Source organism: Myotis lucifugus, unplaced genomic scaffold (genome assembly GCF_000147115.1).
Source record: "Myotis lucifugus unplaced genomic scaffold, Myoluc2.0 scaffold_3, whole genome shotgun sequence".
NCBI lineage: Eukaryota > Metazoa > Chordata > Mammalia > Chiroptera > Vespertilionidae > Myotis > Myotis lucifugus.
Genome location: NW_005871051.1, coordinates 8,980,758 through 9,007,529, shown reverse-complemented (window position 1 = coordinate 9,007,529; position 26,772 = coordinate 8,980,758). Strand labels below are relative to the sequence as shown.

The following is a 26,772-nucleotide window of genomic DNA, read 5'->3' as shown; positions in this document are numbered from 1 at the left end:
TACACAGAATTTGTATTTACCTTGTACACACACACAGATAACCCATTTTCATACATGCCTTTAGGTTTGTTCTTTTCCCACATGACTGATCTATGTTGACTGGTCTAAGTCCAATGAATTTCAATTTCAATGAGAATAAGCATCAGCACTTTAACCTAATTATTCCCATCTTCATCTCAATTTTATTTCACGGGAGACCTATGCTTCTTGTCATAAATATAAAAATGTTTGTCAATTTCCAAGTCATTTTTCATAAAATAAGGGCAAAATATCATAAAATATTCCATTCATTGTGCAAACATTGCTGTGTAAAAAGTGAGGCAACCCGGCTGAAACTGCATTTTTGGCCAGCGGACAGCACCACCATCAGGGAACCTCCGATGCCCCTTATCACTGATGTGGAAAAGTCCAAACGTGAGGGCAGCTCAGGGATGCCCCTGTCCGCCCAGGAAAAGTGCAGTGTGTGTGCAAATTTGAAAACCGCTAGTAAATCTCTATATATTTTTCATTCATTAAATAAAACAAACCTACTTATGATTCAAACATTTATTCAGGAAAAACACTCAAAACCCTATTCATAGGGGAACCTTGTTGGCGATAGTATTAATGACACAAGCTCAGGGGTAACCAATCAGAACATCATACATTCCAAGTTCAATCTTTCAGAAGAAATGAATACAATTAGGGATATGTAAATTGGCTATTCAAAAATGATTTTCATAATTGACTACTCATTTCCAGTATGGGGACTTGTTTAATTGGAAAATCCAACAATCCTCTCACCACAGGAAACAAATGCTAGTCCCCAGACATTATTTTTAATTCTTAAAATTGAACACACACATTTTCTATCTTTAATCGGCAGCACTGATGAACTGGTTTCAGAGAAGACTTAAATAGATAAATAATGAAAGATTATTCTAGGATAAGAATAATCCCTAGAACTATATTTATCTAATCATCTGGCCAAAGTGATGTTTAACACTGTAAATCCTGAAAATGAAAATAAAAACAATTTTTAAATATGGTGGAAGTATTATTTTCATCACTATTTCTGTGACAATTGTAATTTCAACTTTATATATTGGTAAATTCTAACACATGTTAGTAACATTTATTTTAATGCATCGATCAACTAAAAAAAGTGGCTTATTATATGGGTAGTATAAACAGTTTCATGTAAATTAAAAATCATACCTTACTTTTCCCTTTTGTTATATCCTTAACTCAATATATCCTGTATATCTTAAATATTGGGGCAAATAAGAAAAATAAAATACTAATCTAAAGTATAATACAAAAGCTTAGCCCAGCTGGTATGCACCACTGTTGAGCATCAACCTATGAACCAGGAGGTCACATTTTGATTCCTGATTCCATGTCAGGGCACGTGCCTGGGTTGCAGGCTTGATCCCCAGCAGGGGGCATTCAGGAGGCAGCCAATCAATGATTCTCATCATTGATGTTTCTATCTCTCTCTCCCTTGCTCGTCCTCTCTGAAATCAACAAAAAGCTTAAAATTGGTAACTCATAAATCATTATCTATAGCTGCTATATAACATTTTTTTATTGAAATACTTTACTGATAACCATCAATATATATATAAGGCTGATATGCTAAGTGTCCCTCCAACAGTCCAACTGGTCACTATGATGTGCATTGACCACCAGGGGGCAGACACTCAATGCAGAAGCTGCCATGACACACACTGGCCATTTACAAAGAAATGACACTGCAGACCTGGCACCAACAAAGCAACAATCAGCTTCCCCCAAGTGGGACACAGGCCTTGCCACCACTGCGGAGCGACAGCCCACCAAATCACAGCCAACACTGGCAAGATCCCATGGCGCAAAATGCAGCCCACAACCCAGCCCAGCCCGAAAATGGTCACTGTGGGCAACGGGTAATGACGTCACATAGCAACACCCGGCTTCCTCTCGCTAGCGACTAGCCTTTTTGCAGTTTCTTCAGCCCAGGAACATGACTTGCTTTATAGCCAGGTGCAAACATTTTACATTTCAACCAAATGTCTGTGAAAGTGTTTTCCCGTGCCTCATTTCATTTGATCCTCACAGAAGTCCTGGAGTAGGTAGATAGGAGACTTGGTAGAATCCTATTTTTTTTTCCATTAGTTGGAAAATGGAGATTTAGAAAGTTTAGAAACTTGACCCAACTGAAAAGAAGTAAGAAATGGTGGACCTTGAAAATGACTTCAGGTTTTCTGACTGCAGAGGATATTGTCAAACACTGTTACAATTAAATATTTTACCCTTTGTTCTCTTTGTGTGATCTACAATAATAATCTGCTTTGTGTTTATATTTACTGCTGTGTTGCTGACAATTACCTGAAAGAGAAGTTGGGGTGCTTCACTGGGCTGGAAAAAGTTTAGCTAAATCAGAAAGCAGGTCTAATTAAGCAAGTTTGTTCTATATCTAAAAAAGACTAAATTGACTTTCACATGCCCAATACATATAAAGCTCTTGTTGGTACCAGTTGTATGCGTGTGTTTCAATCTGCCATTGTCGATTGTGAATTTGGTTGACACTTCTATTATGGAGAATGGGTGAATAGTGCTATTAAAATATTTCTTCTAAATAATTTCCTTTCAAAGTGCACAAATCCATGCACCGGGCCACTAGTACTATTCTATTAACACAAGTTTATAGAGTATGCAGTAACAATGTTATACCAAATAATATATGAAATGCAAGAACAAAGTAGTTTGGAGACTGCGTTGTCCAAGTGAACCTTGTTTTTTTAATTTCCAATGCAGTGTCTCAGATCACACTGTAACCATCTTCCAAAAAGGAAGGTGTACAAGACTAGGCTGCACTGTGGAATATTTGTAGTTATCCAGGAGGACGCTATGGCCTAAACTAAGAATGTGAACATGACTCTATGGAGATACAGGCAATACACAACTCTTCCCAAAGATGATGCTAGTGAGATCTGGAGGCTCCCAAATCTCATGATCTCTCTGACTAATTAGTTGCTTAGTCTGTCTCTTAAAACCAGGACAGACAGGAATGATCTCTGTACAGCCCATTCTGAATGTATGGATGAAGGGCTGAATGAATGATATAGAGTCTCTACCCATGGAAGGAAGAAGATCGGTTTCTGAGTGTGTGATGCCCAAGGTCACTGGCAGCGCAGGTGCTGGCTGAGGAGACTTCAGTCTTCAACTCCACTCTTCAATGCACACAGACGCACACTTGTTTCAACACTGATAATTAATTTCCACCATGTGTTGTAGGTGCTTATTAGCTAGATTGCTTGATTCATCAGAACACTTACATTACTAGGTGACAGAGTTCCTAGAACACAGTGTTACAGAGATGAATATGTTAATTAACATAAACCACCGCTCTAGCTCCTCAGCAGAAGGCATGCTGACTTCCAAAGTGTCCATTGTATGCCAGTGGCCTCCCCTCCCTGCCTTAAACCCATTCGAAATGACCTCTACAGCAGAAATGAGTTCAACGTCAAAGAAGAAATTCTATTAAATTTGTGGTGAAGGTTTCATCCAGCCTAACCGTCTGTGGCACGCAGAAGATTTTTTCACTGACCCCTTGGAGACTGCAGTAACCTAAACTGTATGCAAAAGGCAAGTAGGCAGTATCTGACTTGGACCCATCCTCTTCTGCTGCCCTATCCATCTCTGGCGCCCCTGCTTCTCTCCTGTGATGCCAGCATTCTCATGTCACCCAGGGCAGCACTGGCATTTCCCACAAAGACCATGGTCCCAAATGATCTTTTCACACAGCCTTGACTTCTAATCAAAACTCCTGTCCCTGCAGACCTCTAACAGTAACTGGGTACCTAATCCCCATATATGCCAGGAAGATCAGCCTACAAATATGCTGTTCATTCTCGCACCCAAAACAAAAACCCAAACAAGCCAACCTTCTCAGGACTCACCCTTACAGGTGCCACCCAGTAAAATCTGAAAGAGCTAGGCACAGAGCAGTTCCAGTCTCTCTCCTTCATTCCTTTACTGAGGTCACTAGTCATTGACCTCCACTGAAGCCGGTCTTAACAAGTCAGAAACAATCTGCAGGCTGCGAAATCCAAAGCCGACCTTGGGCTTGTTTTTAGGACACCATTAACCATTGCATCCTCTTTACATCACTTTCTTCACTTCCTTTCGAGGAAATACATTCTCTGTCTCTTTAAATATATTTTTTTCCAATTACAACTGACATTCTATATTATATTAGTTTCAGGTGTACAGCATAGTGATTAGATATTGATATAACTTCCAAAGTGATTACCCAGATAAGTCTAATACCCATTTGACACCATACATAGTTATTATACTACTAGAGGCCCCATACATGAAATTTTGTGCACTGGGGGATGGGGGGTGTCCCTCAGCTTGGCCTGCGCCCTTTCACACTCTGGGACCCCTCCCTCCTTACCACTGGCCTGCAGCGGAAGTGGGAGAGGCTCCTGCCACCGCCACTGCCCTCGCCATCTTTGAGCCTGGCTTCTGGCTGAGCGGCATGCCTCCTGTGGGAGCGCACTGACCACCAGAGGGAAGCTCCTGCATTTAGCATCTGCCCCCTGGTGGTCAGTGTGCATCATAGCAACTAGTAGTTCCATCATTTGGTCAATTTGCATATTAGGGTTTTATTATATAGGATTTGAATATGTTCTCTATGATGTACTTTACACCCATGACGGTTTTTATAACTGGAAATTTGTACTTCTTAATTCCTCCCCCTTTTTCACCCATTACCCCAAACCCACTCCCATCTGGGAACCATCAAAATGTTCTATGTTTAATTTGTTTGTTCATTTATTTTTTTATTAGATTCCACATATAAATGAAATCATATGCTATTTGTCTTTCTCTGTCTGACTTATTTCACTTAGCAAAATACCCTCTATGTCCATCCATGTTGTCAGAAATGTTGTGAGTGGTCTCTCTCTCTCTCTCCCCCCTCCACCCCCCACTTCCTATCTCTAAGAATGTCCACTGCTGAGAATTTAAAAAAAAAAAAGAGTAAACCTCCAGGGGAGTGGAGGCATAACCTGAATTGGCATGTTGTGAGTTTAAAATTAAAGTGCTCAGCCTTATTTTATAAATTCATGTACATTTTATATTCATTTTATACTCTACCAGATTTCTGTGCTTGTTTTAATATGAAAATACTTGTCTTTAATTGCCACTAAATTTAAGGCACCAGGACAATGTGCAATGTTTACCTTCTGTGTTTTATACCTCTGTTTGAGAGCTCAAGGTGAAATGTATTTTTTAAAACACACCTATCTTATAAATAGGACTTAGAAAAACACACAAAAATAAATATATTAATGAAATATGTATGAATTCTATTCAATTGTCATACCTCAATTGCCTGCACTGATAGTGTCCCCACTGCAAAGATTAGGCACTAGATTTGGTGCCTACATGTATCCCCTGGGGGGCATCTGGAAGGAGCATCTGAAACTAGGATGGACCTAGAAAAAATATCATCCATAAAGTTTACTTTAGATAACATTTTAATATTTTTTCCACAGTCACCTTGTAAAGGTCAAAAATAATGTAAAAGTCAACAACAACAACGAAACTCAAAAATCAAAAAGAAAGAAAAGAGGCCCTGACCAGATAGCTGTTAGTTATCCTGATGATCGAAGGTTGTAGATTCAATCCCTGATCCGAGCACATAAAGAGGTAATCAATGAATGCATAGATAAGTGGAACAACAAATCAATGTTTCTCTCTCTCTCTCTCTCTCTCTCTCTCTCTCCCTTCCTCTCTCTCAAATAAATAAACAGTAGTTTTAACTTGGCCAGTGTGGCTCAGTTGGTTGGAGCATTGTCCTGTGCAATGAGGGGTCTCTGGTTTAATTCCCAGTTGGGGCACCTGCAGAAGGCAGCCAATTGATGTTCCTCTTTCACAACAATATTTCTCTCTCTCTCTCTTCCTCTGACTCTATAATCAATTAAATTAAGAAAAAAAAGAAATAAAGGAGCTTTGGATAATTTACAACTTACATAAGCCTGAGTATCAGACTTTATCAAAAGAGCCATGTCTTCTTTTCAATTTCCCATCGTCAATATCTCTTCAAGGACTCAGACCTGTTTTTATACTCAAACGATAGGGCCATTATAATAAATATCAGTAATAAAGGTGCGTGTGTATATGTGTGTGTTGGGGGCTGAGTGGGGGGGGGTAGAATATTAATTTTCTTGATAATATCCCTAACATGTCTAGATGCTTAGCACAGAAGAGCCTGACACACACGGAAGGCTAATGTTAATGCCTTTTGTTACCATACTTAACATTCTCTGGCTTTCAGAATGAGTCCCACTTGACTTGTTTATTCCCATTCTACTTTCACTGTGTTGCTTCTCTTTAATCTCTTCATCACAGGACTGACAGAGGAACAGAGAAAGTACCAAGATCAAACACATCAAACAGGTAATTTTTGTTTTTCCTTTTTTCTTGCTCTTCATCACACAAGAACACACAATCCTTAGATATGCAGTACTGCTCTTCCACCAAGCGAAACATGGTTTGTGCTGTCTGTTCTATTTCTACCATAACTCGAAGCAATATACCAACACTGTTAGTTTTTACACTGACAAGTAAATATTTTAATAATAACACCAGGAAGTGCCTTAGTGCGGGGTCCTTCAATATTCATGATGTGGTTTGCTCTCTTGTCAACCTATAGCATTCTGTCACTTTTATAGCCTGAGTTTTTATAACCTGATGCTATTATCATTGGGCTACATTGAGAATAAAAAAGTGATCCAAATGCCCATAGAACATAAACTGCATTTTCAAAAAAATATTTTATTAGCAATTACGCTGAAAATTATGTGGCTGGATTTTAATTACATGTCAAGTGAACTAATGCACTACTAAGAAATGCTTATTTGCCATATTGAGTTCTTTGGGTCAAACTGTTGAATTTCACAATATAATGCTATTTTTTACCGTTTCATACATAGTCCGCATTACCAATAACTATCAAGTAAAATTAAAAGACAAAGAAAAAAATGGTATCCTACAAAATAAAATTGGAATCATTTGTCTCAAATCCTAATAAACACAATTAAATCTAAGGAAGCCTGTGAAATTACTGCAATTTCACAAGTGGAGGAAAACACATTATCACCTTTGGGAAGAGAGTGAAACACTGTGGAATTTCATTTAAATGTACGCATCTGCTGGAAACTAAATAACAACTGGCTATGTGAGCTGATTTTATGCCATTTTAAACAAAGGGTGGAAAATGGGTTCTTTTCCTTCATAGGATTTTGACAGGTAGCTAAAAGCATGTGATCTGAATTTTTAAAATTAGCAGGCTCATGCTATTAGTATCTTCATCAGACACTAGCCTTCAGATCTCGCATCCTCAGAGCAAGTACGGAACAACTCGGCTTCTCAGAAAGTTCAAACCACATTCAGTAAATGAGATAAAACCAATTTTCACTTCCTCTCCAAACTGAAAATCTATAATAGGGACCTTTACAAACTTTACAATTTTAAGCTTCATCCTAAAGAAAATAACATGATTTATGTAACTGTACTAAGAATGCTATTTATCCTTATCATTTTTTTAAAGAGGCAGCTGCCTATATTTCCCCATAACAACAAAAGATATGCCTATAACCACCCATATTTCACCTAAAAACACATTTACCTCCTTCAATTATGTAGTAAGTTTACTTAGAAGCCAGGTATAAAGACATTTTATACTGAATCACATTTTTGTCTCTGACTGACTTGAATTAAAATTTCAAAGTTGAAGTTGTCATTTGACAAGAATCTGGAGTTTGTTTTTTGCTGCATTCTTTCCGTTCCTTAGTAAGAACAGCTCGCCATGTGTGGAACAACATTCACACCCTTATCTAATATACACGGGAAATCCTGAGGAGCCCTTTCCTCTGTGCCTTCTTCACCCACAGCAGTGGTCAGACAAAGGGTCCATGGAGGTCAGGTGCCAGCCACCAAGTCTAATCCTAGGGGGCCCCACGGCCAGCGATAGGAAAAGCGAACAGATACAGAAGCCTGGAGACGTTCCAAGCATAGTGATAACACAAATGTCAGGCATTTAAAAACTCAACATACTTGTCTATCAGTAATAACAGTATTTCCTCTCTCCCTGGTTTACACATACTAAAAATAACAGCTACTCAGAAAGTGGGAGCTACCTGGGTGAAACTGCCTGGGAAATCCTCAAAGATGATCCCAATCCATTGGGTGGTTTGCCCGCCATTTAGCCAATCTACCACTTGATGGTTCCGGTAGAGTAAGCAGTTAGATATGAGCAGAATAGGAACTACAGGCCAGGTACAGAGGAAGTCCCAGGAGCCTAGCAACTGACAATTGTAAGGTGGGACCTCCCTCTCAGGTGACCTATCTTCCCCTAGAACAGTGGTCGGCAAACTGCAGCTGGTGAGCCACAAGAGGCTTTGTGGCCCCTTGAGTGTGGCTCTTCCACAAAATACCGCGTGCGGGCGCGCATGTACAGTGCGACTGAAACTTCGTGGCCCATGTGCAGAAGTCGGTATTTTGTGGAAGAGCCACACTCAAGGGGCCAAAGAGCCGCATGTGGCTCGAGAGCCGCAGTTTGCCGACCACTGCCCTAGAATATCACTGGTCCTGTGGTTTAGACCACTTGACCTTTCATATCACTGGTCATGCAGATTGACCCTCCCATGACCTTTCCTCCCCTGGCATGTTGACAGTCATCTGGTAGACCCCCTAGAGGAGGAACAAGGGGACCAGAGAATAGCCTCATACGACCCCCATATAAGCCCTTGTATGACCACTCCTGTAAGCACTGGGCCCTTAGGACAATGAGGTTCGGGTCCATATCAAATAATCTTAAGAAATTCTGAGGTCTGTTGACCACAGAGTCAGAGTTTTGCTCAAACTAGAGATAACATTTAGGCCTCCGTTGTATTTCAGCTTCAGGCCCAGAAAAGTAGCAAAGGTCAGGTGGGGCAACGCAATGGCTAATATCAGGACCAGATGTGCTGACCAAGGACCCCCTGCCCTGGCACCAACCAATCAGTGGAGAGCACAACCCTGAGAGGACACACTAGAAAGCTGATGAATATTCTATTGAGATCCTCCCCTTGGACTTCCCCTAGGGTCAATGCTTTGGAAGCAGATAAAAACCCTCAAGACAAAGGGCCCAAAGCACAGTTTCTCTTTCTCTCTCTCTCTCTCTCTCTCTCTCTCTCTCTCTCTCTCCCTCTCTCTCTCTCTCTCTCCCTCTCTTTCTCTCTCTCTCCCTCTCTCTCTCTCTCTCTCCCTCTCTCTCTCATCCACAGCTTTCCTCCCCCCTCCCCCTTTCTTCCCTCAAGTTACATACCTTTGGTTTCTTTCTCCTAAGCTCCAAGGTCCCTTCTTTTGTCTCCAAAACTTGTTTCCTGAGCCCATACAGCCCAGCTGGCTCACTTCTTGCACGGTTCATGGTTCACTTCCTCTACCCCTGTGACTTTCTAAATAAACTTTCACTTGTATTTGAGTTCCTTGGCTCTGAATTCTTTTCTTAGCCTAACTCTATCATCTGGTGCTATTTGCCATTAATAGTTCTTCAATTTTCTTCAATCCCAGTGGCTCTGAAGGTCTCAGGAGAGTATACATTATTGGAGATGAAGGTACAAGTGGAAATACTTTAAAATGCATGGACACACGAACACACACTTGGCTCCCCCCCCCCCCTGCCAAGTTATTCTTATCTAAATCACACACATCTAACCAGCATTTTTGAAAGAATATTTTTGTAAATTATAAAGCATAGATACAGTTACAATGTTGTAACATCCAGGTTGAGTATTATTTCACGGGCTCAGTTTTATTCTCCCTACTTCCTTACAATTTCTCTTCTCTAACCAAACCAAAGTGGTAGCTGTCTCAGAAACATACCCTTTGATAATCTCTTAGCCAAGGCTCAATGCTACTACAGCCATCCAGACGTATGTCAACAGATTAAAGGCAATAATTTCCTGGAACCTGACAAATTCTCTCTTCAGGGTTATCCCATCCCAAAGGAATGGCACAATGCCTCTGGCCAGGTCCTCACCTAGCCATTCTAAGGACCTCAATTCTCTTCTGGCTTCCAGTCCAGCACCCTGAAATGGACCCAACACACTATTGCGGAAGGGGCTTTCTCTCACACAGGTGTGGCATGGTCTTGCCCCAGCTTAAAATTCTTCATTATGTATTTGTCAGGCTTTCAAGATGAAGTTCAGGCCTCCCATTGGAGGCCCCTGGCCAGGGTATTTGTTTCTACAATACTGTGTCCAGCTCTCTATTATCACCAGTCACAAGGCACAAAGATCCTTGAAATTCGTGCCTCTATAAGTAAACTGTAAGCTACTTGAAACCATGTGTCACATCATTAAAACTGTATATTTAACGAACACTTATGTAGTCCTCACCCTATACTAGGCACTATCCAAAGTGTTTACATATTTTATTTTGTACTCATAAGAAACCCTATGAGAAAAGCACTCATACTGTTTTATAGGTAACAGAACTGAAGTACAACTGACCATGTTCCACACTCAGAACATGGTAGTTGGCAGATAGAAGGGGGGGCAGATAAATACATGATTTTGTTTTCTGCTGTATCCAAGCCTCTTTCATATGAATATCTACACTTTTCTGTGGACACCGTGTCCCTGAGTCCTGATTTTCCATCCAATTAGGAATAAAGGTAACCTCCATTACCATGTCTGCTCCTCTACGGGCAAAATAGCTACTGCCCAGCCTGAAGGTTCAATGCAAATTTGCACTTTACAGTTTCTCCCTCTAAATTCCACTTTAGTATATTATGATCTCAATCCCATTCCCTGACGGACTATATGAATGCATCCGATTCTCTTCCAGAGGAAGCCTTTGAAATTGTAAAACTAATTTGCACATTAACATACCTCGTTTTGAAACAAACACCACTGTGCAGTGTTCTCCATTACTTCTGACTGTCAGAAGAAGCTGGCTTATTTGTACTAATGACTGCAATCCAGGGCGGATTGCTTAATTTTGTGGATTAATGAGTAAGCAATCAAATGTGATTTTAAATCATGAATATAACAAACATACTATTCATTTATTTTGACAAGTAGTTTAATTTATGAGACTTGGCTACAAATAGAGCAGTCTGTTTTGTAAAAGAAAAAAAAAAGAAACCTTTCTGCGTCTAAGACAGCACCTCTCAGATAACAAAACTCTGTAGAGAATAATGACAAAGCCACCACCTTCTAAAGACAAATAAAGAATTGATAGGTTGATGGAGAAAAACAATGAGACCTGACTATACCATTAACATTTTCAAAGAGAATGACTTTTGCATGTACCTGAGCTATATGCAGTATCTTTGTGGGTTGCACCACACAGAACATTCTAACCAAACTAGGTCAGTGCTGGCCTGAAGCAGGTGTCCCTAGCCTGTCACCCTGGTAGCCCAACACACGAGTTTCTGTAGCTTCACGTGTCTCCGGGGTGGCCTCGTACGGCAGGCCTGACATCCCCCAAGGCCAGGTGAAGCGGTGAGTGGACTACACATATGAGGAAGGTCACAGCTCCCTGAAAATGAGCTGGTGATTAATTGGTAGTACATGTCATCAGACTGCTTACGGAGCAGACTCTTTAGTGTGGACACATTTAGCAAATTGGCCCAAACCCTGGCTGATTGACCTCATGACAGGTCCAGTGATGTTCCACCCTCCTGGCCTTTCATGACAGCTGAGCAACTGGTGGGGACCCCGGAAAGGTCAGTGGCCGACTGATTGAGGGATGAGGAGGCGCTTCTCGCCTAAACAGAACACTCAGACTCAGATCGTCCTTGTCGTGAGTGACAAGGCTTCGAAGCCGATATTTACAAAAATGCACACTGCCCTTGCAGGTGGGGTTAGCTGCCCAGCCGCTTCCCTCTGAGTGGTGGAGCGCCACCTTCTCCTCTGCCTTCTAATTGCTCGACATCTTAACGGGCGATCGTGTGGCTAACCCTGCTGGAGTGGGCGCGGACTTTGGGAGCATTTGAATGTCAAGATTTGTAATTATGATTGTGGGTTGATTAACCTCACAAGGAATGATGTCCTGCTAATTGGGGCCTGAAATGCAGAAGCCCGGAGTCCTTGCCCTTGTTCCGTCACAGGAGGTTTGCTACCTCTTCCAGGAGTAGCTGCATTGTAGGTCTTGTCTCTATTTGTAGAAAGATGGTCTTTGCAAGTCAGTTGTAACTGTGGAACTTGAGTGCAGAAGGCCTTCCTAAAGCATCTAAAATATATTCTGTAGGCATTTTCATTTCCTTCCAAATCAAAAATGGAAACACACTGAGTATACTTATGGAAAACAATGGAACACAAGTCTTAAAATTAGGACTGGACCCCCAAATCCAGGTCGCTCTGACCATCAGGAACACCGGGTTTGTAAAGGCGGTCTTCACACTGATACTCCCAACCCCAAGGGCTGGTCCTGAGCTTTGTTACTCAGGCCTTGTGTTTTCTAGGCAAAAATAAAAGTGTGGAGCAAGGAGATGTGAGCTCACACTCTCCCCCAGTTCCCTACAGCAAACTGCATACTGGTGTGTGTTTGCTGGAGAGGGGAAAGAGGTGGGGGAGGAGGAAGGAGAACAAATCTTCAAAAGGATGTCATTACAGACTTTTGAAAACACACAGTAGTAAATAAGACGTACAGATCATCAAAATTCCCAGAAAACTTCTATTGCAATATTGGTGCTTTCCCTCTCATGTCCTATTCCATATATTTACATATACAGGGTACACACTTTAACAGCTGATAACTCAATTTTCACTCCTTTTCAGGTTTAAGTGATTTGAAAAAAATGTTTAACGCCAGACTAAGCTTTGAAAAAAAGAAAATTTATCCTAAAGTGCCACTAGACTTTTTTTTAATGGGGATATATAAAATATAAAGTTTAGGGTATAAAACCAGCAACAGTCGAAGAATTGAGGACACACAAATACGAAATGAAATGATTCTTGATGTTTGTGATTCCATTGCTTCCAGTTATCAGCAGTACCGGACCCAGAACTGTCATCAGTTTGAAAACAGGCACTGAGAAAAAATTATTCATTTCTGTAGATTCTTTTAAATTTTGAAAATAAACTGTATGTTAATAAACACTGACTTTATAATTATTCAAAGTGAGTATACTTTTTTGGGGGGAGACCCTGTATAGCTTACCATTATTTGATCTATACTACATAATACACAATTTAATTTTCTGATAGTTTCACTTAGGATTTTCTTATAAGCAGTTTTCTGTAATTTTAACCTGCAAAAAATGAGGAAAATTCATAACTGAACATTTCATAACATAATTATCTATATCATAAATAATTTTGCCATTCTGGACACATGAAAGTAGAGGTTATCTTTGTACGGTAGTATCATTTTTTTAATCATTGCTAATTTTGCAGACAAAATTATATCTTCCTGTTTAAAGGTCAATCATTTGATTACTACTAATACTGGAAATAATGTTATAAGCCACTTTTTTTCCTTCAATGGATTGTCTGTTCATACCCTTTGCCCTTCTTTTCCATTTTGCTTTCAGTGTTTCTTATTAATGCATAAAGGCACTTTTTAAGTATATTAAGTTTGTCTTTTTATCTTTGCAAATTTATTTTTCGCCAGTTTACCTTTCAATTTTGTTTATGGTGTAAAACTTTCATTACATGGTATTCCATTCACTTAAAACCCACTATTAAATCTTCAAAGGTCCCTTGTAAATACTTAGTCACCTGGAACCAGTAACAGTTTATGATGGGCAAGTAGTAAAACAATGCTGGTTTCATTAAATTTACTACATTGATAGTCCCTTAAGAAGGAGCAGGTGGAAAATATTTTGATTGATGGGCTTTTGGTTTTTAAATCATACCTTTATTTTCTAAACAAATACAGATGGATATTACAATAAAGAAATCAGAAATGAATTCTAATATTTCAATAGGATGTTATAATCCGAGTGTCTGCCATTATTTTCTACAAATTCCGTTTATTATTAAAATGAGATAAATATAGTCACAAAATTCATTAAAAATAAAATACTTCATGTGCTTAAAGGTTCTAAAGTTCCTTTACTTATATTTTGTCTTCCAGACAAAAGACACTTCTTTATGTTACTATCTTTTAAAGTTTCTTCTGCATCCCCTACTGTCCAGTCATCAATCATGTTTGTTGCTTTCCTGTAAACTGTCCCCTGTCCCTATATCACCAAGGGTTAAATGCACTAGAAAGGACCTATTGGCAGTGATGGGTGAAAAATGTATGTGTGTCCTTCACTCTCACCCAACTGTTCTTTTCATTGTTTATTTAACAGCATAGCTGTCATGGTCAGCCGACCTTTTGCCCTGACTACTGGGTTTCTGGCCACATTTCTCTGTCTTGCCTAAAAGCTTTTGGTTGCATTCCATCATCCAATCTGCTCTGCCAGTTCATTCCACTTTCAATAAATTTTAAACATAATGACATTAATCTCATTTGCAACGTGTAACACATGGGGAACTTAAAGAATCAAGAAACATGGATTCCCTCAGAGTTAATCTTTTAAATAAATATGTAATGGTCTGTTTATAAATATACAAAGTCAACTTAAAGATATACACCCAGGACAATATTTAATTGACAATATAAACAGGCTAAAGAAGTGCTTGTCATATAGATAAGAGATAGTCATAAAAGTCAAGGAAATGGTGTCAGAGGTGAGCATGCTGGCAGGGTCATTTTAAGCACATCCAGCTGAAAGCATCCATGGATTAAGGAGCAAAACTGCAGTCCCACTAATAGGAATTTCCTTACCATAAAGTGGGTGAGACATGGGATTAGCGTGGAACCATTAAATTCATATATTTAGGACCAAGTGCATTAGTTCTGGGCCCAGTGAACAATAAAATGTAGAGCCCTTTTTCAAAACTTTTAACAATGTCAAGATGGAGACAGCAGAGCACTTACTGAAGCATGGGGCCCTGATGAGCATGGGCCCCTGAGAAATTGCACAGGTCACGTGCCCATAAAGTTGGCCGTGCTTGAATCATGTGACTTTCTAACCCTATTCTGCATTCATGTCTCCATGTAAAAATCTCTGATTGCAATTTGACTTCATCAGTCTCTCCACAGGGAGGAGATATGCAGCCAGTGGACACTCAGTGTCTAGTCCCAGTAGCAGGTGTTATACACATGCTTAGAGTCCTGGTGAACTTTGCCACCTGGAGTCAGAATCCTTGAGTCAAATCAATGCACTTAATGCAACTACAACACTTGGATTCTGGGTTGTGATTAAATAAAAAGCATATTGCCTAGTGATACTTCTGCAAACTGCCTAATCTTCAACCAGTCTCCCATTTGAACTCTAGCTCCTATTAATTCACTGAAAATGTATTACAGGCTTAGAAGATAGCTTAAATCAAAGGAAAATGGCAGTATGTTCTTGTTTTGTTTTGTTTCATTTCCATGCAAAAGAACTGGAGAATAGGTTATTTTCCACTGAACCTAGGTGGCCTCCATGGTAACATCTATTTCTTTCCAAGGCATTCCAAGGCCTTTCACAAGAGGTCTTCAACCCAATTCAGCCCTAGGTCCCTGTACTGACTCATCTATGCTCTTCACTGCAACATACATTCACCTTATCAAGCCTTTGTATTTGCCCTTACTCTTTCCTTTCCTAGAATCCTTAGTAGTTAGAACCTAGACCAGCCGTGGGCAAACTACGGCCCACGGGCCGGATCCAGCCCGTTTGAAATGAATAAAACTAAAAAAAAAAAGACCATACCCTTTTATGTAATGATGTTTACTTTGAATTTATATTAGTTCACACAAACACTCCATCCATGCTTTTGTTCCGGCCCTCCGGTCCAGTTTAAGAACCCATTGTGGCCCTCGAGTCAAAAAGTTTGCCCACCCCTGACCTAGACTCTGGAGCCAGGTTGTCTGAGTTCAAATCCTGGCTCAAACTACTATTTAAATATAGAGACATTACTTAGCTTCTCTGAGACTCAATCATTTTCTTCATCTACAATAAGGAGGATAGTAGCTAATGTTTATTGAGTAATTACTAGGGTCAAACCATATAGCATCAGACTGTATATTCATTTATTTCTCATACTAGCTCTAGGAGGTAGTTACCATTAATATCTCCAAAACTGGGGGCACTGAGAGGTTAGATGGAGTACATGGCCAGTAAAATGATATAGCCAGAATTAGAAGCCTGTCAGTCAAACTTTAGCACCTCCCCATTATTCTGGGCTCACCTCTTAAATTGTTGTATTGCATGAGATATGACTGACCAGAGTGCCTAACCATAAAGAGTGCGCTTTTAATGCTAGCTCCTAGCTTTCATTAAAATAATTATCTTCATCTTTATTGTTATTATAGATCAAAAGTCCTATTTATCCTTGAAGATCCAACTCAATTTGTATCCTGGAGAATATCTGGTATCTGGAGAGTGCTTATGTGTGTATTTAGTGTAAGAATTTACCCTGCCATTATCCAGTTGGAAATATACAAAGTCAATTTAAAGAGACTAAGAACTCCCAGCCCAGAGCAATATTTGACTAAATATTTGACTAATAATAAGATAGACTTTATTTATAAAGCATAGACTAATATTCAAAAGAAATCAATATTTTCCTCACCATATATATATATATATATATATATATATATATATGGTGAGGAAAATGTTGATATATATATATATCAAATAAAAGATATATATAGTGTGACTAGTAGGTATACCAGCATGTCAGTGATAGGCATCAAATAAAATTTAGAAAAAAACAAAGTTGTTGATGTGGAGGGGCATAATATTCATTCCCTGTCTTGTGCCTAGTTTTTACACATGGAATATTGATGCATAGAAATGTAACATAGTCTATTAAAACGTAGCTGCAAAAATAACTTGTTTTCAAAGACTGCATTTCGTAATAGCATTTTTGGAGTGATTGGGAGTGAAGACGTGTTCCACCCGGTGGTAAGTATCCCCTCACACAGGCTTCATGACTAGAAATGCTGGGCAGCACTTTCTCAGAAAGTACTCTAGAAAGCTCGTCCAGTTAATCAACTGTAGTCTCCAGCCTTATAATTTATTTTGTTTTTATATATAAAAAATGTCTTGGAAAAGTTCCTGAGAAACATGGAAAAATACCAAGATCTGTCAAGGATAAACATGTTTCATCCCCAAGCCCTTGAAGTCAGTGAAAATGGCTTCCAATAATGAATCACTGAAGGAAAAAGCCCTATTTTTATTGGACTAACATTAATAATTTCTCTGAAACAAATGGAAAGTGGATGCAGGCAACCAATGGAGAATGCCTGATCCTGCACTTAGAAAGCATAAATACTGGAGCCCTGGAGAAGAGCCTGGTGAGACAACAAGACCCTTCCTTCTTCTCTTTAGCGCTCAGAGTCGGTCTCTGCGTGCTGGGGAAAATTGTTTTAGATGTGTTCATAACTGGAAGCCTTTGGCAAAGGTGGACCCATATATCTAGTCAAATCCAGACGGAAGGCTGAAGTACGCACAAAGTGTAACATGCAAATTATTCGACTAATGTAGCTAAACTTGATGAATGGGAGTCAAATATTACACATCTCTAATGGCCTTGCTTCCAACTTAAGAGTGGAAAACATCATTTATTTGTAGCTGGCAAATACTATATTCTCACTCATTTAATAAGCAGGCACCATTCTCCCTACCGCTGAAAATTTATGTTGGTCTCTGGATGAGTTCGGCTGCCTTTTTAAATCTAGTGGTCTGTGACCAGAGAGGGCTTTAGCCAAAGGGAAAATGACTCCATAAATCCACAGAGGCTGTCTGGCTTTAAATTATAGTTTGAAGGCTTCGGGACTCTATGAAAAGACTTTGAACAAGAAAAATCCGCACACACCACCACATACGTATTGAAAATCATCCCATTTTACAACAGGAAGCATTGCTCAAGCTTGAGAAAGCATGCAAGCGTGGGGTAAGGTACGGACTTGGCAACGCCCATTGAGACTTGCTACCTAATTATCAGGAGCACTGGTCAAATTATATTACATTAATGTTCACAGTGGTTTTTTGATACAGAAATATGATTAGGATATTTCTGCTCTTGAAACATTTCAGAGCATAGACCTATTGTTTCAAAACAATTCACTCTAATGTCACTGGAAGGTTATGTTGCTTCAGAGGGTGACATGTTACTTTCCTTTAGAATTCATGTTCGACATCTTTAAATCAGCAAAGGTGTTACTTCCTAACCTTTCAAACTTAACTGGCAGGTAAAATGCATGGAAAGATTCTTGAGAATACAGATTAGCCATCTAGTCTAATAAAATAACCGAGTCCCAGGAAAATTAAATGAATTTCTAAAGTCCTGTAGCTAGTTGATAGCTAAATAAGGGAAATAATTTAGTCAGAGGCTAATTTCAAATAATAGCTTGACATTTAAAAATTGCATACCTTTAGTTGGGTCTTGAGTTCTCCTATGTACCACTGTTCCTGCCATTCTGGGTTGGCATATACTCAACATACTGTACTTACTTATTAATTTGCATGGCTCCTAAAATCATGTAATTTGAGACTCATACCCTGTTTCTGACTAGAATATATAGGATTCTTTCTAGTCTACATTTCTTCCATGATTAAATGCAATTATCAAATGAGATGACTTCAAACTTCCTGCAAAGACTTTAATTTCATTATCATATCTAGATAATGATTTTCTATATAAAATTCTTTCCTTAAGTCAACTGTCTGGCACTATTGCCAAAATAATACTCTCTCTGTGATGGTCAATTTTATGTGTCAAATTGACTGGGCCATGGGGTGCCAAGATACTTGGTTAAACATTTCAGGATGTGTCTGTGAGAGTAGATTTGGGATGAGATTTGCAATGGAATCAGGAGATGAGAAAGTAGATCGCCCTTCCCAATGTGGGTAGGCCTCGTCCATCCCATGGAAGGCCTGAAGAGAAGATAACGTTGAATAACATGGAATCTTCTCCCTCCTGCCTTCCTGCCTCACTGTTTGAGCTGAGGCACAGGTTTTTGCAGGCCTTCAGACCTGGACTAAAGAACTGGCTCTCTCTGGTCTCAAGGCCTCCAGCCCTTAGACTGGGATTCATACTCCTGGTTCCCAGGTCTTGGAACTCACACTGGAACCCACACTGGCTCTCCTAGGGGACTACAGCTCTTGGGACTTAGCCCCCAAAATCATGTGAACCACTTCCTTATAATGAACATACACACATGCACATATGCATCCTGCATGCCCTTACCTACATCTGACTGCTTCCGATTCTCCAGAAAGCACTGACTAATAAAGCTCCTTACCCAGAAGTCAAGCCACTGGGAAATCAGTGCTTAGAACGAAGTCTCAGAGCCCAAAGCATAAACGTCTTCTCAGTGTGCTTACAATGTGCACAGCATTAAGATGGTCAGTTAGGGAATATCCAGGCAAGAGTTGCTTAATGGAAAAAAATATGGAAAGAAATGAAAGATTTTCTAGATGCAAAACAGGGAAAGTTGAGCTAAAAGAAAACAGAGCAACACTCAAACCCAGACAGAGAGGGAAAGTGTCCACCTTCCTTAATGCACCTCTCAGAGTGAGGAAAGGGGACGTTACTTTCAGTTGCCCTGAATAAGACTAGGGGAAGTGCTTCAACTCCTACATCCAAGGAACAATTTTGAGTATGTATAGTACACCAAACACTGCGTTGAAAAGAGGGGAGGTGGCCCCCCACTTCAAGAACCTACCAATTCAGGAACAGGGAGGGCAGAAGAATATCAGTCAATATCCATCTGTGACGCGTGATGAAATAGCTAAATGAGCAAAATGCCATGACAGGAAGAGAGGGGAAAGAGTCCTTCTATGTGTATTTGCAGGGAAGCAGTTAAGAAGTAGGGAGGGGAAGGTGACATTTAAGCTGGGCCTTAATTAGCAGGACTTCATAGGCCAGCGGGAGTGGGAAGCCCTACAAGGCAGAGGAACCACAAAAGCACAGGAGCTGGAAACTGCAGAGCCACTATTTGTGAAATGCCAACCAAGTGGTTTGATGTGTTCGGAATGCAGGTCCCTGGAGGTTAAGAGGAAAAGAAATAGAAAACCCAAGGCAGGGCTGAAAGGTTCCAGAGAGAAAATAAAGGACCTTGAGTGTCTTGCTCAACGATTCCCAAAACTTATACGAGGTTTTATGACTTAAAATGTTTGCTTGTTAAACTTTCTGTCCTAACAACAATGCTATGAAGGCACCTTAAACATTTTTGGGAATAATAGTAGATGTAAGCAGACATACTGCGTAGAAGAGGCATACTGTGTGCATAAATCTCTCATTGCCCATATCTTAGCAGACCCCTGTGAAAAGATTGAAATACACAGTTTGGGCACTTGAAATGTGAGTTATCTGATAAATGCAGCAAAGTTACTCCCCATGGATTGGGGCATGAGTGGAGTAACAATGGGCAGATAGTCTTTTAAAAAATATTTTGCTGATTGATTTTAGGGAAAGAGGGGGGAGGGAGAGATTGGTTGTTCCACATATTTATGCATTCATTGGTTGATTTTTTTTATGTGCCCTGACCAGGGATCGAACCTGCAACCTTGGTGTATCCAGACAACAATCCAACCAACTGAGCCACCCAGCCAGGGCAAACAGGTAGTCTTGATTAGGTGCTGCCAGGTACGATTACAATAAACACTCTATCAGCAACTGGAAAAGCAGACCTTTTAAAAATAGAGCTTTTCTAAATTTAAAAAGCTCACTATTGTTTTTACTCGACAAGTAATTGATTACAAAATACCAGAACAGTCGGATCATAAATATGTAAAATCATAAAACAGCTGATCACATGGCAGAGTGGTTAGCGGGCACACTGTGCTTGCCCTCCTGCCTGAGGAGCACTGAGCTAAGTGTGGGCCTTCCTTCAAAGCGTGGGTCTCCCAAAGGGACGGATGGAGACGGCTGTGGCAGCATTCACGCCTGTGCACAGCCAGCGAGGGGAGCTGGCCGCTGGCAGCTTGATGGATTGCTATTTACTGAAGGGCACATCTCCTTGCCCTCGCAGGTGTCCTAGAGGGACCTGGGGGACAGAAGCCACTGAGAGGAGGGCCCCAAGAGCCACATCTTACCCTCCACAGCGCAGCTCTCTCTCTGCCCTTAGAGGTCTCCACGGATTCCCAGCCACGGAAGCTGCCTCATTCCAGGGGACCCCTCTGAAGGCTCATCCACATTTCCTTACCAGGCGGACTTGTTGAAGTCACCTGGCTCTGCTGGTGTGGCCTGTTCCAGTGTGTGTACTTCGTTTTGGACATATCACTGTTATCATGCTTTCTTCTGCTTTCAGGTTATCTTCTGGTGTCTCACTTTTCCTTTTACTCTTGGCTTATAAAGCACTTGTATTGCTCTCAGCTTCATTTCCTTTAGGTAATAGTAGGTTGAATGTCTAACCCCATTTTCTATTTTTACTACATATCACTAGCATTCTTCTAAAAGTTCCCATTGATATTTTACTTTCCAGCTTTATTCATTGATGTTTTCCCTCTGAGAATTTAATTTCTGGTGTTGCAGTTAACTTTGTAACTCCAGTACCCTTGGTTTTGCCAATGGCAGATCCAGAGGACAACATGGGGACGACAACAGAGAGAAGAAGCTCATTCTCTCAAGCAGGGCAGGGTGGGTTTCTCCCCACTTCCCCAAACAGTCTCATTTACTCCCTTAGTTGGTCCCTCAAACACCTGTATTAATATGGCGTCCCATAAAATAAATTCCAAACTGGGTAAGACACCTCACTCTTGCTTTCTCATGGCAGAAACCATTCACCTCCACTGGGAGCAGTCTGTAGGGTCTGAACCGGGCACCTAGAACCACTGGGCAAGGGCGGCATTAGAGCAGAGGGTCCCCTCGGGAAAGGCCCCTCCATCAGCAGCCTGGGTGCCTCAGTACCTCTCCAGGTCCCATGGGAGAAGCACGGGTGAGGCTCATGGTGGCATACTGGATTCTCTCTTGTAGCCGCCAGCCCCGTTCTAACCCATCAGTTTCCCGTTCCAGGTCCCAGGAAGATGCACCTGGCATATGGGCATCTTTCAAGTTATAATCCTTTTAGGAGGGAAGATGTTTGGATTTGAGAAAAGCAGAGAGAAGCTGTTTAGACCTGTGATCATCTCTACATAAATGTGTTTATTTAAAAAAAAAAGTCAAGGCTAATTTTAAAAATAGGTATATTTTACACAATTTTGCCTATTCCTTTCTTTAAAAAGGAGGTATCAACTTAGCTGCAAAGAAGTAAAAATCACTTTATAAAAAGTTTGGAGATTTTTCTATGTACTTTAAATATTGGTGCCAATCGAATCTCATTATCATAGATCATAGGAAGCTGGCCACACAGAACATTGTTCTTGTGAGCAGTTACTGGTGACCAGAACATGTTTGTATTACTGCTACTCCTATTTTTTTTTTAAATATTGACCTTTTGAAAAAAAAAAGTTAAACCTTTGTTAAGATGCCCAAATCTGTGGAAAGAGTAGAGGGTTTTTTCTCCCATTCTGCTTTTCTCTCGGGAACAACTTCAATAAAATTCAGAATTCAGAAATGTTTCTAAAGTTCTCAAAAAGGCTTGTGATCCCTCAGAGTCCTATCAATAAATCAGTGCACTGAATCTGGGAAGGTTTATTTATCTGACTGGAACTAAGGAATTTGTACTAAATCACTACATTTTTTGAAATATTGGTTCTCAAATGAAATATCAAAACAGAGAGAAAAAGAAAAAAAATATTTTGACCTGACATCTTAATGCAGCGTTACTACAAAAACAGGGAAAGTTGAAGTTACATTTCCAGAGATAGTCCATTTTAACTACAGCCACCAACAAAAAAGCCCTTAGTCTCAGTTATTCATTTTAGCAATTGGCTTATAACACTCTGCTTTGTTTATGATAGCCTAAGGAAGATGGATTTACATGTTCAAAAATCCAACCTGGTTCCATGGTAATTACTGAGTAACTATAACTCAGATTTTTTCACATATTTAAATCTAGGTATCTGAAATAAACATCAAAAATCTAAATAGCTAAGCATTCCTTGGATGAAAATGATAAAAGACCAACCTAAAGGTATGCGCTTAGGAATGGCTGAGTTCAAGTTCTGTACTTCTTCTTAGACTAAATATTCCAGCAGTTATATTCAAAATTTAGAACACACACAAAGATATAATTTTTAATACATATCCTGAGAATGCAGTAACAATGTGAGCTCTAATAAAACCAAATAAAATTCAGTTTTTTTAAAGAAACAAATGATTTCCCTCACACTCCGCACAGTCTCAGCTCATCATGTACAGCATCTAAAAACACCATCGAAGAGAGAATAAATCTTTCAGGAAAATTTCCTTTAAATGGAGCCAAAGGTTAAAAGACCCACATTGGAAACCCTGAAGCACAAAGGACTCCAATATTAACCTGAACAATTTACAATGTGCTTTAATTTACTCATTTAGAAAAGCTGATTTCCATAGGAAAGGTGCCGTGGTAATAAATCGTGTCCTGCTAGGAAGCCTAAGAGGCTAAAACAAAACAAAATCTCACCCCCTATTTGTGGATTAACTTTTTCATGTCACTGATAACCATCCCATGCTAATACATTCACGTGTCAGAGCTTTCCAACCAGAGCCATTTAATCTATGGTTAGCAATGGAACAAAGCTTTAAGAATATTTCGCCTTCTTTGAAATGCATGGTACTGGAGTCTTTTCTATTCATGAATCTTGAATGTTAATGTAAACGTCTATAAAATAGAATATTGTAAATAGCTCTCAAGGTTATGATATAACAAAAATGTTATGGCTAAAGCTAAAATATGGAAATAAATACATAACAAACCCCAAGGTGTATCACTGACTAAGACGTTTGCTTTTAACTCCCCCATGGTAATTGAATAGAACATATGACACTGAACATCTGCTACTCAATCAACTAACTTGGAGATGATTAATTTGTTTGCAACACATCTTTTATAGCTCTTCTACTCTTCCATGCACTATCGTTATTTTTCTTTTCGCTCCTAATAAATTACAATCAACATGAGACCAAGCATACTCTCCTACTGATACTATGGGCCCTGCAACCGTGAGCCCAGGCCTTGAGTGCGGCAGGGACTCCCAGACTGTATGCACGGTTGTCACTGGAACATCAGCTGGCTATTCTCAGCAACTAAGACCTAATGTCCAGTTCCCAGGCTGCGCCCCGAACCACTGTCACAGCAGGCCCAGCCTTGGCACTGTTCCCCCATTTATGTCTATAGCCCATGGATGCTTCCTGAAGCTCCCAGTAGGACCCTCGTGTAGTAGTACTAGCTACTTTTTCTGCCTATCTTAGAATTGCCTCAACATTATTTTATTTGAATGATATTCATGCATAGGAATGATGGAATCCATTCTAGACAGAAAATGTGTAGATGAAACGAATGAGCTAAAAACAAACAAACTCTTAATTAATGGACATGATTAAACAAACTGTACTTTTGCAGTCACTTAACTGTCACTCTTGCACACTGGGGACCCAGTACCCCCAGAGATCTTTCACAACTTTTTTATTTGATCTTTATGTCCTCGATCACAATTCTGCCATTAGGATATTCTCGCATTTCCTGAGGAGGAAGTGGACATGAAACATGTCTGAGAGAGGAGGCAGGGCTCTTTATCCTGCAGCTAGTCTGGTTATTACACTGGACAAGTCATTAAATGCTTTTGAACTCTTCTCCAAAAGCACACATTTTCCTACATTATATCTGAGAAGTATTATGATATAAATTTAAACACCCACAGTGCCTAGTAAGCTCTCCACAGAACCTGGTAAGCTCTCCTATGGATATTTTTCTCAAAGGATTAGTGTTAAAAAAGCAATGTTGTTTTTCTTATTTCTGGAAAAGAGAAATATAATACTTCAACTCACAAATACGTTTTCAAGGTAATAGAGCAGATATGGTATTATCAAGAGATACCAGAAAACCACAGGGACAATAATCTATGTACATTTGGGGGTAGTCTATGATCTGAAAAAAAAAAAAAAAGTATGCTGATTGAGAAGTAATGACGTGATAATAAATTGGAAACTGTTTTTGATTATTGTAAGTTTCTGATAAGTGGTAGAGTTTCCCTGAAGAAATAAACACTTCATCAACGATTTGTAATAAACTACAAGGCTCTGTTTATAAAACTCACTTAATTGTAGATATAGTGAATACTGGCTTTATAATACCTCTTTTCATTTCCTAACGATATTGCCCAAGGTCTACATTACACGGTGTATATACAAGGGCCTTTAAATGACAATGTACTATGTCATTATACATGTGTCCAAGCCCATACAATGTACACTACCAGGATCTGACCCTAATGCACACTATGGACGTTGTGTGGTAACAGTCTGTCAATGTAGATGCATCGATTGTTCACAAATGTACCAGGGGATGTTGATAGTCAGAGAAGAGGTTGCCTGGTTGGGGGTGGTGGGGGGAAGGAATATATATGGGAACTCTCTACATTCTGCTCAATTTTGTAGTGAACCTAATACTGGTCTCAAAAATAAAGTGTATTTAATAAGGAAAAAAATAAATGATAATGTACTATTAAAATGCAATATACTTTGCCTCAAATTTTAGCAGTTGAGTGACAAAAATGATGAAATCTTATTATAATATTCTTTTAATTTCTGAAATGATGTATATATCACAAATTTTATTGTTAAATGTTAGAAGAGAACATGGCATTTATTTACAGCATAATCTCTTGATTACTGTGTTATTTCATTGTTTTCTTTGGGAATACTGAATAATACAGAATACTGCACAAAAGACATATTTTGTCCTAAATTTCACCACCTGCCTTCTAGTGATCCAGTCTACAGCTCAACAATTCCTCTAAAGACCAATGCGCTTCTCTTTGGAAAAAATATATCACCCATTTTTTCATTTTATTTGGGTTAATGGAGAAAGAATATGGGATTATTCTTACACTAGAGGCCCAGTGCACAAAAATTTGTGCACTTGGGTGGGGGGGGGGGCTCAGCCAGGCCTGTGCCCTCTTGTAGTCTGGGACCCCTCGGGGGATGTCCACCTGCTGGCTTAGGCCCACTCCCCAGGGGATTGGGTCTAAGCTGGCAGTCAGACATCCCTCTGGCAGCCCAGGAGCCTTGGGGGATATCCACTTGCCAGCGGGGAGCAGGCCTAAGCTGCAGTTGGACATCCTTAGTGCTGCTGAGGAGGTGGGAGAGGCTCCTGCCACCACCGCTGTGCTGGCAGCCGTCAGCTTGGCTTGTGGCTGAGCAAAGCTCCCCCTGTGGAAGTGCACTGACCAACAGGGGGCATCTCCTGCATTGAGCATCTGCCCCCTGGTGGTCAGTGTGTGTCATAGTGACCAGTCATTCCCAGTCGTTCTGCTGTTAGGGTCAATTTGCATATTACCCTTTTATTATATAGGATAAGGTATAAAAAACAACATGCATTTTTATTTTTTGTTTACTGGCTAGGGGTGGTGATAAGTAATTGGTGGGGGCCTTATTAACACACTAGAGGCCCGGGTGCATGAATTCGTGCACTGGTGGGGTCCCTAGGCCTGGCTGGGCAATCAGGGCCAATTGGGGTCTGCCAGCCAGGTGGAGGGGCAGGAGGAAGGGACCACAGGAGGTTGGCAGGCCAGGGAGAGGGACCTTGGGAGGTTGGCCGCCTGCCCTAAGGAGGGAGCCAGCCCCAAGCCCCCTGGAAAGGGGCCTTGTCTGCCGCCACCCACCTCTGGTTCCCAGT

General features: G+C 40.2%; 1 protein-coding gene across 1 annotated transcript in view; it reads right to left on the bottom strand.

Moving 5' to 3' along the window:
• PARD3B (par-3 family cell polarity regulator beta) overlaps window positions 1-26,772 on the bottom strand; it is an 812,619-nt gene that overhangs the window by 562,069 nt on the left and 223,778 nt on the right. The window lies entirely within an intron of this gene.